The sequence below is a fragment of the Theropithecus gelada genome, chromosome 1 (assembly GCF_003255815.1).
Source record: "Theropithecus gelada isolate Dixy chromosome 1, Tgel_1.0, whole genome shotgun sequence".
Taxonomy (NCBI): domain Eukaryota; kingdom Metazoa; phylum Chordata; class Mammalia; order Primates; family Cercopithecidae; genus Theropithecus; species Theropithecus gelada.
Window position 1 is genome coordinate 58,600,141 of NC_037668.1, and position 15,822 is coordinate 58,615,962.

The following is a 15,822-nucleotide window of genomic DNA, read 5'->3' on the forward strand; positions in this document are numbered from 1 at the left end:
CCAACAGGATATTGATCAGGGCTGCATAATGCAATCTGACTTGGGTTTCTCAAAAATCGCTCTGTATGTTGCATCAGGAATAGACTGTGGCAGGCCAAGGTGGAAGCACAGAGACTTGTTTAGAGGCTATTTACAGTAAACCTGGAAAAAAAGATAATGACAGCTCAGACAAAAGTGGTATGAGTGGGGCTGGTAAGAAGAGTCTGGATTCTGGATATTTTTGCAGGCAGAGTAAATAAGATTTCCTAAATGAAGGAGTCATGGAGAAGGTAAAAGAAAATAAAAGAATCAGGCCAGATACGGTGGCTCACGCCTGTAATCCCAGCACTTTGGGATGCCGAGCTGGGTGGATCACCTGAGGTCAGGAGTTCGAGACCAGCCTGGCCAACATTCTGAAACCCCATCTCTACTAGAAATACAAAAATTAGCCAGGCATGGTGGCAGGTGCCTGTAATCCCAGCTACTTAGGAGGCTGAGGCAGGAGAATCGCTTGAACCCGGGAGGTGGCGGTTGCAGTGAGCCAAGACCATACCACCGCACTCCAGCCTGGGCAACAAAGCGAGACTTGGTCTCAAAAAATAAAAATAAAAATAAAAAAAGAAAATAAAGGAATCAAAGACAATAGCATACCAAGAGAGTTAGTTGTGGTGATAAGGTGGTCTTCACTGGGTTTAGACAACAAGAAATAAAGATGTGCATTGTCAGTAAAGAATTCTAAAATAGACTAAATGCTACTCTGCTATTCATTATCATCATGTACCAGCAATTTTAAACAATGTCTAAAAGTTATAAAATATTTCTCGGCCAGGCACAGTGGCTCACACCTGTAACCCCAGCACTTTGGGAGGCTGAGGCAGGCAGATCACCTGAGGTCAGGAGTTCGAGATCAGCCTGACCAACATGTAGAAACTCTGTCTCTACTAAAAATACAAAATTATCTGGGCATGGGGATCCATGCCTGTAGTCCCAGCTACCCAAGAGGCTGAGGCAGGAGAATCACTTGAACCCAGGAAGCGGAGGTTGCGGTGAGCCGAGATCACGCCATTGCACTGTAGCCCAGGCAACCGAGCGCAACTCTGTCTCAAAAAAAAAAAAAAAAAATTCCTCCCCACCTTAGCAGACCACTCCTACTGCTTATTCCCATCAACCTTGGTGTGCCCTAAGGTGACTTAAGGATTTGAGGACTAGAGTACTAGAAAATTTTGCTGAGGGCCAGGCAAGGTGGCTCACATCTGTAATCCCAGCACTACAGGAGGCCGAGGCAGGCGGATCACAAGGTCAGGAGTTTGAGACCACCCTGGCCAATATGGTAAAACCCCGTCTCTACTGCAAATACAAAAATTAGCTGGGCATGGTGGTGGGCACCTGTGGTCTCAGCTACTTGGGAGACTGAGGCAGAAGAATCACTTAAACCCAGGAGAGGTTGCAGTGAGCCAAGATTGCACCACTACACTCCAGCCTGGGTGACAAAGTGAGACTCTGTCTCAAAAACAAACAACAAAAAAAGTTGTTCTGAATTTTGTTGGGAAAGGCTATGATCAGAGCAGGTTTTAGGGGAGGGGAGGGGTGCAGGTGAGACTGGGAGTTCAGTTCTGAACATTTTAAATTTGAGATACTTATTCAACATTCAAGCAGTTCAAGCAGCACTGTTGGGTAGAATAAGTAAGTCTGGTGTTTAGGGAAAAGATCTGGGTTAGAAATGTACATTTGGAAGTTGCTGGCATACAAACGGTTGGGTTTTTGGGTTTTTTGGTTTTTGTTTGTTTGTTTGTTTGTTTGTTTTTGAGACGGGGTCTTAACTCTGGTGCCCAGGCTGGAGCGCAGTGGCGTGATCTTGGCTCAGTGCAATCTCTGCCTCCAGGATTCAAACAATCCTTCCACCTCAGCCTCCTAAGTAGCTGGCACCTCAGGCACGCGCCACCACACTCAGTTAATTTTTGTATTTTTTGTATTGACAGGGTCTTGCTGTGTTGCCTGGTCTGGCCTTGAACGTCTGAGCTCAAGCATTCTGCCTGCCTTGGCCACCCAAAGGGCTGGGATTACAGGCCTGTGCCCCCATGCCCACCTAATTTTTCTATTTTTAAATTTTTTTTATCTTTTTTTTTTCTTTTCTTTTCTTTTTTTTTTTTTGAGATGGAGTCTCGCTCTGTCGCCCAGGCTGGAATGCAGTGGCGGGATCTCAGCTCACTGCAAGCTCCGCCTCCCGGTTTACGCCATTCTCCTGCCCCAGCCTCCTGAGTAGCTGGGACTACAGGCGCCTGCCACCTCGCCCGGCTAGTCTTTTTTGTATTTTTTAGTAGAGACGGGGTTTCACCACGCTAGCCAGGATGGTCTCGATCTCCTAACCTCGTGATCCACCCATCTCGGCCTCCCAAAGTGCTGGGATTACAGGCTTGAGCCACCGTGCCCGGCCACTTTTTTTCCTCATTCTTATCTGAGACAGAGATGATGCAATTCTTGTATTTTTTGTAGAGTTGGGGTTTTGCCATATTTCTCAGGCTGGTCTCTACCCCCTGGACTCAAGTCATCTGCCTGCCTTAGCCTCCCAAAAAGCCAGGATTACAGGCATGTGCCAGGGCACTCAGCCACAAATAGTATTTATTTATTTATTTTTATTTGTTATTATTGTTATTATTATTTTTATTTATTTATTTATTTATTTTTGAGATGGAGTCTCGCTCTGTTGCCCAGGCTGGAGTGCAGTGGCGTGATCTCCACTCACTGCAAGCTCCGCCTCCCAGGTTCACACCATTCTCCTGCCTCAGCCTCCTGTGTAGCTGGGACTACAGACGCCCGCCACCGCGCCCGGCTAATTTTTGTATTTTTTTTTAGTAGAGACGGGGTTTCACCATGTTAGCCAGGATGGTCTTGATCTCCTGACCTCGTGATCCGCCCGTCTCGGCCTTCCAAGGTGCTGGGATTACAGGCGTGAGCCACCGCACCTGGCCTATTATTATTTTTTGAGACAGAGTTTAGCTTTTGTTGCACAGGCTGGAGTGCAATGGCACAATGTCAGCTCACTGCAACCTCTGCCTCCCAGGTTCAAGGGATTCTTCTGCCTCAGCCTCCCGAGTAGCTGGGATTACAGGCATGCACCACCACGCCCAGGTAATTTTTTGTATTTTTAGTAGAGACGGGGTCTCTCTATGTTGGTCAGGCTGGTCTTGAACTCCCACTCTCAGGTGATCCACCTGCCCCGGCCTCCCAAAGTGCTGGGATTACAGGCGTGAGCCACCACGCCTGGCCACAAATAGTATTTAAACCATGAAATTAGATGAGATTAGCAGAAGTGTAAAGACAGAGAAGGGAATGGGACAGAACATGGAGTCCTGGAGCACTCCTCACTGAGAGTTCTGGGAGAAGGGAAAGGACCCAGAGAGACAGTGAAGGAAGCAGATGATGTGGTGTCCTGGAAACCAAAGAAGTGCATTCACAGAGGAGTGAGCAAGTGTGTCAAACAAGGGAAAGATAGAAAATTAACCACTGAATTTAACAAAGCAGAGGCCATTGGTGACCTTGGGCAGAACAGTTTCTGGGGCAAAAACCAGATTGGAGCAGGACTGAAAGAGAATGAGAGGACAGGCTGGGCGCGGTGGGTCACGTATGTAATCCCAGCACTTTGGGAAGTAGAGGCGGGCGGATCATGAGGTCAGGAGATTGAGACCATCCTGGCTAACATGATGAAACCCCGTCTCTACTGAAAATACAAAAAAATTAGCTGGGCAAGGTGGCGGGCACCTGTAGTCCCAGCTACTTGGGAGGCTGAGGCAGGAGAATGGTGTGAACCCAGGAGGCAGAGCTTGCAGTGAGCCGAGATCCCGCCACTGCACTCCAGCCTGGGCAACAGAGCGAGATTCTGTCTCAAAAAAAAAGAAAAAAAAAAGAGAGGACAGGAATTAGAGATAGCGGATGGACACAGCGTGTTGGACGATGTGCGTTTCAAAGAAGTTGTAACTGGTAGGAAGATGAGAAGTGTTTTTGTTTTGTTTTGTTTTGTTTTGAGACGGACTCTCGCTCTATTGCCATGCTGGAGTGCAGTGGCGCGATCTTGGCTCGCTGCAACCTCTGCCTCCTGGGTTCAAGCGATTCTCCTGCCTCAGGCTCCTGAGTAGCTGGGATTACAGGCCCAAGCCACCACGCCCGGCTAATTTTTTTGTATTTTAGTAGGGACAGGGTTTCACCATTTTGGCCAGAATGGTCTTGATCTCCTGCCCTCGTGATGTGCCTGCCTTGGCCTCCCAAGGGGGGAGTGGGATTACAGGCATGAGCCACCATGTCTGACTGAGGTTTTTTTTAAGATGGGAGAATTAGAATGTTTGTAAACTGATGGGAATGATCCAGTAAGAGAGCAAAAGTTGATGATATTGCAGAGAGAAGAAGAGTTGCTAGAGCTCTGTCCTTGAGTCTGATGGCTCCGAGGAGATAACGCTTTAGAAAGGAACAAAGAAAGCATATCTCTGATAGCTAGTAGGAAGGCTCCTGTATGTGGGTGCAGATTTTGAAATTCCCATTGTTTGCTAGACCATTTCATTAACCAAATCTCCACTCCAAAGTCAAAACACATGGGCCAAAGTTTTGTGATGACAGAACATAGCAAAATGTTGGGCATATAGTAAGTGCTCAATAAATGATAGATATAATAATATTATCCTCCCTAGTTCTTTGTTTTCATTAGGCTCAAGTCTCTGCCCAGTAGCAACCAGCCAATCTCTCTCTTCCCCTTCACAGCCAGTATACTTTAAACAGCTGTCTACACACACTGTTTCTACTTCTTTGCTTATCACTCACTCTTCAACTATTGAAATCTTGCTTCACTCTCACTACTCCAAATAAAACCTCTCAATGCTAGATCCAGTGAACATGGCTCTGTGTTCATCCTCTCTGGATCTCTCATCTGATCCTGATGACTATGTCCTACTTGAAACTTTTTCTTTTTCTTTTCTTTTTTTTTTTTTTTTTTTTGAGGCAAGTTTTCTCTCTGTCACCAAGGCTGTAATACAATGGTACAATCACTGCTCACTGCAGTCTCTGTCTCCTGGGCCCAAGTGATCCTCCTACCTCAGCCTCCTGAGTAGCTGGAACCACAGGTGTCCCATGACACCCAGCTAAGTTTCCTTTTTTTTTGCCCTGAGATGAAGTCTCGCTCTGTTGCCCAGGCTGGAGTGCAGGGGTGTGATCTCAGCTCACTGCAACCTCTGCCTCCCAGGTTCAAGTGATTCTCCTGCCTCAGCCTCCCAATAAGCTGGGACTACAGGTGATCACCACTACACCAGGCTAATGTATACATTATATATATATATATATATATATTTTTTTTTTTTTTTCTTTTCTTTTCTTTTCTTTTTTTTGACAGAATTTTGCTCTTGTTGCCCTGGCTGGAGTGCAGAGGCATGATCTCGGCTCACCACAACCTCTGCCCCCTGGGGTTCAAGGGATTTTCCTGCCTCAGCCTCCCAAGTAGCTGGGATTACAGGCATGCGCCACCACACCCTGCTAATTTTGTATTTTTAGTAGAGACGGCATTTCACCATGTTGGCCAGGCTGGTCTCCAACTCCCGACCTCAGGTGATCCGCTGGCCTCAGCCTCCCAAAGTGCTGGGATTACAGGCATGTGCCACCATTCCCAGCCTTTTTTTTTTTTTTTTTTTTTTTTTGAGATGGAGTTTCGCTCCTGTTGCCCAGGCTGGAGTGCAATGGCGCAACCTCGGCTCACTGAAATCTCTGCCTGCCAGGTTCAAGCGATTCTCCTGCCTCAGCTTCCTGAGTAGCTGGGACTACAGGCGCGTGCCACCACCCTAGATAATATTTGTATTTTTAGTAGAGACGGAATTTCACCACATTGGCCAGGATGGTCTTGAACTCCTGACCTTAGGTGATCTGCCCGCCTCGGGCTCCCAAAGTGCTGGGATTATAGGAATGAGCTACTGCACTGGTTTCTGTCTCTTTGCCTCTAATAACACCACTCCCTTGTGGGGAGCACCTTCTACACCTCAACTTCCTCCTTTTTCATCTCTTTACTTGGGTTATCTCCATTGTCTGTGTGATGGGCATTGGTGGCTTTTGTATACCGAGGCTCCATAACCCCTCCAACTTCTAAGCATGTCTTTTTTTTTCCTGTGGGGAATAATTCTTCCACAGCTCTCAATCCTCTTGGTTTAGGGAACACCAAATCCACCACACACAGGAATAAATATATGGTCTGGGCCTGGTCAATTACTCACTGTTCAGGAAATGTCTGATGACTCAATATGGATCATTAAGGATCATCCCCAGGACTTTTGCTGGGACTATTAAGAAAGAACTGGGGTCAGACATGGTGGAGGTTGCAGTGAGCCAAGATTTCACCATTGTACTCCAGCTTGGGCGACAAGAGCAAAACTCCATCTCAAAAAAAAAAAAAAAAAAAGAGAAAGAAAGAAAGAGAGACAGAAAGAAAGAAAGAAAAGAGAGAGAGAAAGAAACTGGTCTGCCGTGATGGCTCATGCCTGTAATCCTAGCACTTTGGGAGGCTGAGGTGGGAGGATCATTTGAGCCTAGGTGTTTGAGACCAACCTGGGCAATGTAGTGAGATCTCCTCTCTACAAACAAATTTTTAAAAATTGGTCTGGCATGGTGGCTCATGGCTGTACTCCCAGGACTTTGGGGGAGCCAAGGCAGGAGGATCTCTTAAACCCAGGAGTTTGAAACCAGCCTGGGCAACATGGCAAGCTTGCCTTTACAAAAAAAAAAAATTAGCCATGTGTGATGGTGCACGCCTGTAGTCCCACCTACTCAGGAGGTTGAGGTGGGAGGGTCACTTGAGCCCAGGAAGTAGAGGCTACCGTGAGCTGAAATTGCATCACTGCACTCCAACCTGGGTGACAGAGTGAGATCTTGCCTCAGATAAATAAATAAATAAATAAATAAATAAATAAATAAGAAGAGAAAGAAAGAAAAGCCTAGATCTGCTGGTTCCCATTTTTGCCACCTCATAGGAAGATTCTGCCTGAGAGCAAAGCTAACCCAGAGGGAAACAAAGCCGAGACATGGTGACAGGTGGTGACCTAATGACACTGAGGTAGGGTTCTAGCCATGCCCAAAAGCTAGTTCTATCACCTGAGTCAGTAGATTCTTTTGTTTTGTTTTGCTTTTGCTTATGTCAGTTTCAGTTAGGTTTCTGTCATTTACAGCTGATCACAGGTAGCGATCATAGCTCACTGCAGCCTCAAACTCCTGGGCTCAAGGCATCCTCCTTCCTCAGCATCCCTAGTAGCTGGGATTCCAGGCATGTGTCATCAAACCTGGCTAGTCTGCACTTTTATTTTATTTATTTTATTTTTTTTGGTATTCAGACGGAGTCTTGCTCTGTTGCCCAAGCTGGAGTGCAATGGCACAATCTCAGCTCACTACAGCCTCTACTTCCCAGGTTCAAATGATTCTCCTATCTCAGCCTCCCGAGTAGTTGGGATTACAGACATGTGCCACCACGCCTGGCTAATTTTTGCATTTTTAGTAGGGATGGGGTTTGGCCACGTTGGCCAGGCTGGTCTTGAACTCTTGGCCTGAAGTGATCCACCCACCTCGGCCTCCCAAAGTGCTGGGATTACAGACATGAGCCACGGTGCCCGGCCTTAGTCTGCACTTTTTTTTTTTTTTTTTGAGATGGCATGTCACTGTGTCACCCAGGCTGAAGTGCAGTGGTGTGATCTCAGCTCACTGCAACCTCTGCCTCCCATGTTCAAGTGATTCTCCTGCCTCAGCTTCCTGAGTAGCTGAGATTACAGGCGCTTGCCACCACGCCCGGCTAATTTTTGTATTTTTAGTAGAGACAGGGTTTCACCATGTTGGTCAGGTTGGTCTTGAACTCCTGACTTCATGATCCACCCGCCTTGGTCTCCCAAAGTGCTGGGATTACAGGTGTGAGCCACGGCACCAGGCCCTTAGTCTGCATCTTTTTTTTTTTTTTTTTTTTTTTTGAGACAGAGTCTTGCTCTGTCGCCCAGGCTGGGGTGCAGTGGCCGGATCTCAGCTCACTGCAAGCTCCGCCTCCCGGGTTTAGACCATTCTCCTGACTCAGCCTCCCGAGTAGCTGGGACTACAGGCGCCCGCCACCTCGCCCAGCTAGTTTTTTGTATTTTTTAGTAGAGACGGGGTTTCACCGTGTTAGCCAGGATGGTCTCGATCTCCTGACCTCGTGATCCGCCCGTCTCGGCCTCCCAAAGTGCTGGGATTACAGGCTTGAGCCACCGCGCCCGGCCTTTTTTTTTTTTTTTTGAGACGGAGTCTCGCTCTGTCGTCCAGTGGCCTGATCTCGGCTCACTGCAAGCTCTGCCTCCCGAGTTCACACCATTCTCCTGTCTCAGCCTCCCGAGTAGCTGGGACTACAGGCGCCCACCACTGCGCCCGGCTAATTTTTTTCTATTTTTATTAGAGATAGGGTTTCACTATGTTAGCCAGAATGGTCTGGATCTCCTGACCTCGTGATCCACCCAACTCGGCCTTCTGAAGTGCTGGGATTACAGGCGTGAGCCACCGCGCCTGGCCTAGTCTGCATCTTATATATTGCTGTTATTTGTGTTTTTATCCTGGATTCTTTTCTTTTTCATCCATGAAAAAGATTCCATCCATGCAGCTATAATTTATATACTAATGGTGCTCTATTTGAATCACTAGTGCAGACTTCTCTGCCCAGCCCCCAGCTCCTACAGCCACCAACTGCTTATTAGACTTTTCCATACATGAATATCCAACAGATATCAAAAATCCAACATATCTAAACATTCACATATCATCTTTGCCTCCTCTCCAAATGTACTGTTGTTTTTGTTTGTTTGTTTTGAGACAGAGTCTCGATCTGTCGCCCCAGCTGAAGTGCGATGGCCTGATCTTGTCTCACTGCAACCTCCGCTTCCCGGATTCAAGTGATTCTCCTACTTCAGCTGCCCAAGTAGACAAGACTACAGGCAGGCACCACCACGCCCAGCTAATTTTTGTATTTTTAGTAGAGATTGGGTTTGGTCATGTTGGCCAGGCTGGTCTCGAACTCCTGACCTCAGGTGATCCAACCTCCTTGGTCTCCCAAAGTTCTAGGATTACAGACGTGAGCCACCACACCTGGCCGCCAAACCTACTGTTAATCCCCATGTCTGTGAGTGACACCAGACACACACACAGTTGCCAAGAAAATTATATTTGACTTCTCTCTCTCACCCAGTGATCCCAGAAATCTCAGGTATTGTATTTCCTTCCTCCAAGTCACCACTGAGTGTGGTAAGGATTAAATGAGCTAATCCATAGAAAGCATTTAGAATAAGTTCTGAAACATAGTAAGTTTACCTTTCTATGTCTTCCATTAGGCCAGGGGCAAGGGGCTATGAGTGGTCCATCTTTAAATCTCTGGTATCCACGCTGGGCATGGTGGCTCACACCTGTAATCCCAGCACTCTGGGAGGCCGAGGCAGGAGGATCACAAGGTCAGGAGTTCAAGATCAGCCTGGCCAACATGGTGAAACCCCGTTTCTACTAAAAATACAAAAATTAGCTGGGCATGGTGGCGCGTGCCTGTAATCCCAGCGACTCGGTAGGCTGAGGCAGAAGAATTGCTTGAACTGGGACCCGGGAGGCAGAGGTTGCAGTGAGCTGAGATTGCGCCATTGCACTCCAGCCTGGGCTACAGAGTAAGACTTCCTCTCGAAAAAACAAAAACAAAAACAGAAAACCTCTGGTATCCTTATTGAATGAATGAATGAATAATGAGATGGTGGAAGAAGATAGACTAGAGAAGCTATTCAAAGATACATTGCAGTAGTGTTGAGGAAGATAGGAAAAAGAACCAATAAAAAAAGCTTTGAGGAAGGGAATAGATGAAACAAGATAGTACTGCATTTCAGGAAGCCAAGACAGTGTGACCTTGGGAAAAAACAAGACTGCCAATAGGGTTCTGTACTTCAAGAGACAGAGAAAATGAGAGTAGAAAGAAGCCACTCTGTAGAATGATTGGGGGCACCCCTTGCAGGGCGTCATTTCAGGCTCACCCTGTAGCCCACATCTCTCTTTCCATCCCCTCTTGGAAGCAATGGTCATGGGATAAAGATAGAATAATAAAATAAAATAGATAAAATAAAAATTTGAAAAGGTCAGGCATGGTGGTTCACACCTGTAATCCCCGCACGTTGGGAGGCCAAGGCAAATGGATCACTTCAGGTCAGGAGTTTGAGACCAGCTTGGCCAACATGGTGAAACCTCATCTCCAGTAAAAATACAAAAAGAAGCTGGGCATCGTAGCAGGCACCTGTAATCCCAGCTACTCAGGAGGCTGAGGCAGGAGAATTGCTTCAGTCTGGGAGGCAGAAGTTGAAGTGAGCCGAGATAGTACCATTGCACTCCAGCCTGGGTAACAGAGTGAGACTCTGTCTCAAAATATAAATAAATAAATATGTAATTTAAAAGAATCTGCAAAATGAGAATTACACAGACATAGCTTCGCAATTACTATGTAAGGACCTGCTAATTGTATCATGTCAACTGTTTATTATTATAAAACTTTATGGCCAGCAAGGTGGCTCACGCCTGTAATCCCAGCACTTTGGGAGGTGGAGGCCGGGAGTTCAAGATCAGCCTGGCCAACGTGGCAAAACCCCGTCTCTACTAAAAATACAAAAATTAGCCAGGGGTGGTGGCACACACCTGTAATCCCAGCTACTCGGGAGGCTGAGACAGGAGAATCGCTTGAACCCAGGAGGTGGAGGTTACAGTGAGCCAACATTGTGCCACTGTATTTCAGCCTGGGTAACAGAGAGACTCAGTCTAAAAAAAAAAAAAAAAAAAGAAAGAAAGAAACTTTATTACTACAAATATTAAGTACTACTAAAGTTTATTAGCATATAACATTGACATGATTTCTTCCTATTTTTTTTATTATGTTAAAATACATGGGCTGGGCATGGTGGCTTATACCTGTAAGCCAAGCACTTTGGGAGGCCAAGGTAGGTGAATCACATGAGGCCAGGAATTTGAGACTAGCCTGACCAACATGGTGAAACGCTGTCTCTACTAAAAATACAAAAATTCCCAGCTACTTGGGAGGCTGAGGCATGAGAATCACTTGAACCTGGAAGTCAGAGGGTATGGTGAGCTGAGACACCACTGCACTTCAGGCTGGGCAACAGAGCAAGATTCTGTCTCAAAAAATAAATAAATAAAATAAAATAAAATAAATTACATGAGCTGGGCATGGTGGCTTATCCCTGTAATCCTAGCACTTTGGGAGGCTGAGGTGGGAAGACTGCTTGAGCTCAGGAGTTTGAAACCAGCCTGGGTAACATAGCAAGACCCCATCTCTCTCTAAAAAAAAAAAAAAAAAATTAGCCAGGCATGGTGGCTCACACCTGCTTGGTGCCACTTGGTTTTTCTGCTTGTTTGCTTGTTTGCTTTTTTGCTTTGAGATGGAGTCTCACTGTGTCACCCAGGCTGGAGTGCAGTGGTGCAATCCCAGCTTACTGTAACCTCTGCCTCCTGGATTCAAGTGATTCTCCTGCTTCAGCCTCCTGAGTAGCTGGGACTACAGGTGCACGCTACTATGCCCAGCTACTTTTTTCATATTTCTAGTAGAGACAGGGTTTGGCCATATTGGCCAGGCTGGTCTTGAACTCCTGACCTCAAGTGATCTGCCCACCTTGGCCTTCCAAAGTGCTGGGATTACAGGGGTGAGCCACCACACCCAGCCCTTGGTGCTGCTTGGGAGGCTGAGATGGGAGGATCATTTGAGCCCAGGAGGTCAAGGCTCCAGTGAGCTACAGTCACATCACTACACTCCAGCATGGGTGACAGAATAAGACACTGTCTCTAAAAAACAAAAAACAGAACATAAAACAAAATTGATGAAATGAACCATGGCTAAGTGTACAGTTCAATTGCACTGAATACATTTATAGTGTTCAACCATCACCACAATATATCTTATTATTTTATCCTTGTAAAACTGAAACTCTATACCAGTTAAACAATTATTCCTCATTTACCCCTCCCTCTAGTCCCTGGCAACCACCATTCTACTTTCTGTCTCTGTGATTTTGACTATTATCATTATCTTATATAAGTAGAGTCATACAGTATTTGTCGTTTTGTGATTGACTTATTTCATTTAGCCTAATGTCCTAAAGTTTCATCCATGTTGTAGCATACTACGAAATCTCCTTCCTTTTTAAGCCTGAATCATAATAGTTCATTGTGTGTATCTACCACATTTTGCTTGTTCATTCATCTCTAGATGGACACTTGGATTATTTCTACATGTTAGCTATTTCAAATAATGCTACTATGAACATGGGTATACAAATATATCTTGGAGACTCTGCTTTCAATTCTTCTGGGTATATACCTAGAAGTGGAATTGCTGAATCATAGAGTTAAACTTCTATTTTTTTTTTTTTTTTTTGTGAGACGGAGTCTCGCTCTGTTGCCCAGGCTAGAGTGCAGTGGCCCGATCTCGGCTCACTGCAAGCTCCGCCTCCTGGGTTCACGCTATTCTCCTGCCTCAGCCTCCCAAGTAGCTGGGACTACAGGCGCCCGCCACCACCATGCCCGGCTAATTTTTTGTATTTTTAGTAGACATGGTGTTTCACCATGTTAGCCAGGATGGCCTCGATCTCCTGAATGGCCTCGTGAATCCACCCGCATCAGCCTCCCAAAGTGCTGGGATTACAGGCGTGAGCCACCGCTTCCAGCCTTAAACTTCTATTTTTAATTTTTCTAAGGAACCATCATACTGTTTTCCACAGCAGCTGCACCATTTTACATTTTCACCAGAAGTGCACCAGGGTTCCACTTTCGCCACATTGTCACCAACACTTATTTTCTGTTTTTTGAAAGTAGCCATTCTAATGGGTGTGAGGACACTGATACTATTTTAGAACGTTGTAAATAATAAAATCCTAAACCATGAAATAATTTCTCCCCAGACATCAGAAAAAAAATGTTTATTTTATTTTTTTCCATTTAAAACTTTTTTTTTTTTTAAATTTTGAGGCAGTCTTGCCGTGTCTCCCAGGCTGGAGTAGAGTGGTGCAATCATCGCTCTTTGCTGCCTTGAACTCCTGGGCTCCAGCAATCCTCTAGCCTCAGCATCCTGAGTAGCGAGGACTGCAAGCACACGCCACCACACTTGGCTAATCTAAATTTTTTTTCTTTTGTAGAGATGAGGTCTTGCCATGTTACCCTGGCTGATCTTAAGGTCCTGGCCTTAAGCGATCCTCCCTCCTTCGGCCCTCCAAAGTGCTGGGATTACAGGCATGAGCCATAGTGCGCAGCCAAAAAAAAATTTAAATCATGAGATCCAGGGAAAAAAAAAAAAGCCTGTTAAAAAAATTTTGTTGGCCGAGCATAGTGGCTCACACCTGTAATCCTAGCACTTTGAGAGGTAGGAGGATTGCTGGAGGCCAGGAGTTTAAGACCAGCTTGAGCAACATAGCAAGACTCCATCTCTACTATTTAAAAAAGAGGGCCAGGAATGATGGCTCACACCTGTAATCCCAGCAGCTTGGGAGGCTGAGGTGGACGGATTGCTTGAGTTCAGGGGTTTGAGACCAGCCTGGGCAACATGGCGAAACCCCATTTCTACTAAAACAAAAAAGAAAAGAAAAAGAAAAAGGAGAAGAAAATTAGCGGGGTGTAGGGGCATTCATCTGTGGTCCCAGGTACTCAAGAGGCTGAGGTAGGAACGGATCACTTGAGCCTGGGAGGCAGAGGTTGCAGTGAGCCTAGATGGTGCCACTACATTCCTGCCTGGGTGACAGGGTGAACCCTGTCTCAAAAATAAATAAATACATAAATACATAAAATAAACTTATTTTTCTCCAGACAGCAGGGCAAATTTCTTCTTCTTTTTTTTCGGTTAAATTCGTCCAATATTTATTGAATCGTGAACAGTTGCAAACGTTGCCGCAATCAGAGACTCACCTATCCTGACGCCTCTTTTGGCTTCCCTTTGAGAAGGAAGCCTGAGGTGGGACATCCCACAAACTCTGGTAGACAACCGGGGAAACATGGGGTATGCATAGAGATCTGATGAAATCAGGGAACAAGGGTAGGGCGGTGTGGATTCTGGGGAAGACACATACTAACAGACTCTCCCACACAGAGGCAAAGACCAGGGGCATCAACCTCTGCCCCCAACAGCAGCTGCAAGAACAGGGGGAGACCAGGCGTCCTCGAGACATTTCAGTCCTTCCTGTCATGAAGTGTCTGCTGAGAGAAGCCAGGTCAAGGTCCTTGGACTCTGCCTTCAGGGCACATTAGCCCTGAGTCAAGGTGGCTTTGATGGCGGCCACCAGCTTCAGAAATTTATTTTCTGTGTCCACATAGCCATCATCTTGCTTCTTAGAGTGAATCAACTTCCCAGCTACCATTACTTCAAAGAACCCAGTGGCCTGGGGAGTTCTCTCGCTGCAGATATCCAAAGCCCAGAGGACCTCATCTTCTTCTTTCTTTTTTTCTTTTTTTTTCTTTTTTTTTTCTTCCTTTGAGACAGAGTCTGGTTCTGTTGTCCAGGCTGGAGTGCAGTGGTGCAATCTTGGCTCACTGCAAGCTCCGCCTCCTAGGTTCAAGCTATTCTCCTGCCTCAGGCTCCCGAGTAGCTGGGACTACAGGCGCCCGCCACCATGCCCGGCTGATTTTTTTGTATTTTTAGTAGAGACAGGGTTTCACTATGTTGGCCAGAATCGTCTCGAACTCCTGACCTCGTGATCTGCCCGCCTTGGCCTTCCAAAGTGCTAGGATTACAGGTGTGAGCCACTGCGTGGTCGGGGGGAGGGAGATCTCATCTTCTAACTGCTTCTTGAGCTGAAGATACTTGGACTTGTAGCCTCAAGCGCCACATAAACAACTCACGAGAGCCATGGCTCTGGGCTGCCACACCCGTTGGGGAGCAGAGGCCTGGGTCACAGCCATCTCCTGCCTGGACGCATGAGGTCTGTGCCGCAAATTTCTTTGAAAAAGGAATTTTATTCATTTAAAATATATGCATACAGTTGCTTACTATAATCTAGGCACTGTCTTCAGTATTTGTTTCCACCAGCCATACTAAATGACTCATCTACATCACCAGATTTCGGGAGAAAGTAGATGCACTGCCAGAAGAAAAGGAAATACTTTAGATACTAGTTTTAGCAAAACATGGCATTAATACATTGCAGATGGAGCAGGATGTGGATTTACCTTCAACTTCCACACTCTGTAACTGATGGATTTTGAGAAAAACTGGGAAAAAACATTGATAAAGAATCCATTAAACCAAATTTCTTGGCTATTCATCTACTTGACCACACAATTTTGCATATTAAACAGCAACTGTAGTTAAAATTATCTATCTCAGATAAGAATCTTTTTCTTTTTAGTCTGTCTGTCTGTATGTATGTATTTAGAGGCAGAGTCTCACTCTCTCACCTAGGCTGGAGTGCTGTGGTGTGATCATGGCACACCGATGCTTGCCCTCCCAGGCTCAAGTGATCCTCCCACCTCAGCCTCCCCAGTAGCTGGGTCTACAGGCATGTGCCACCACATCTAGCTAATCATGATACTTTGTGTAGTGACAGGTTCTCCCTGTGTTGCCCAGGCTGGTCTCGAACTCCTGGGCTCAAATAATCCTCCTGCTCCAGTCTCTCAAAGTGCTGGGATTACAGGCATGAGCCACTGTACCCGGCCTTTTTTTTTTTTTTAATATGAGATGGAGTTTTGCTTAATTGCCCAAGCTGGTGTGCAGTGGTCTGATCACGGCTCACTGAAGCCTGGAACTCCTGGACTCAGGCAACCTTCCTGCTTCTTCCTCCCCAGTACCTAGGACTACAA

General features: G+C 46.1%; 1 pseudogene across 1 annotated transcript; it reads right to left on the reverse strand.

The window, feature by feature from the left end:
* Positions 1-13,859: 13,859 nt before the first annotated feature.
* LOC112609329 lies at positions 13,860-14,896 on the reverse strand (annotated as a pseudogene). The gene is made up of 2 exons (XR_003116191.1): positions 14,789-14,896; positions 13,860-14,442 (listed from the first exon to the last, which is right to left on the reverse strand). The product of XR_003116191.1 is annotated as a selenoprotein W-like (transcript).
* Positions 14,897-15,822: the final 926 nt, after the last annotated feature.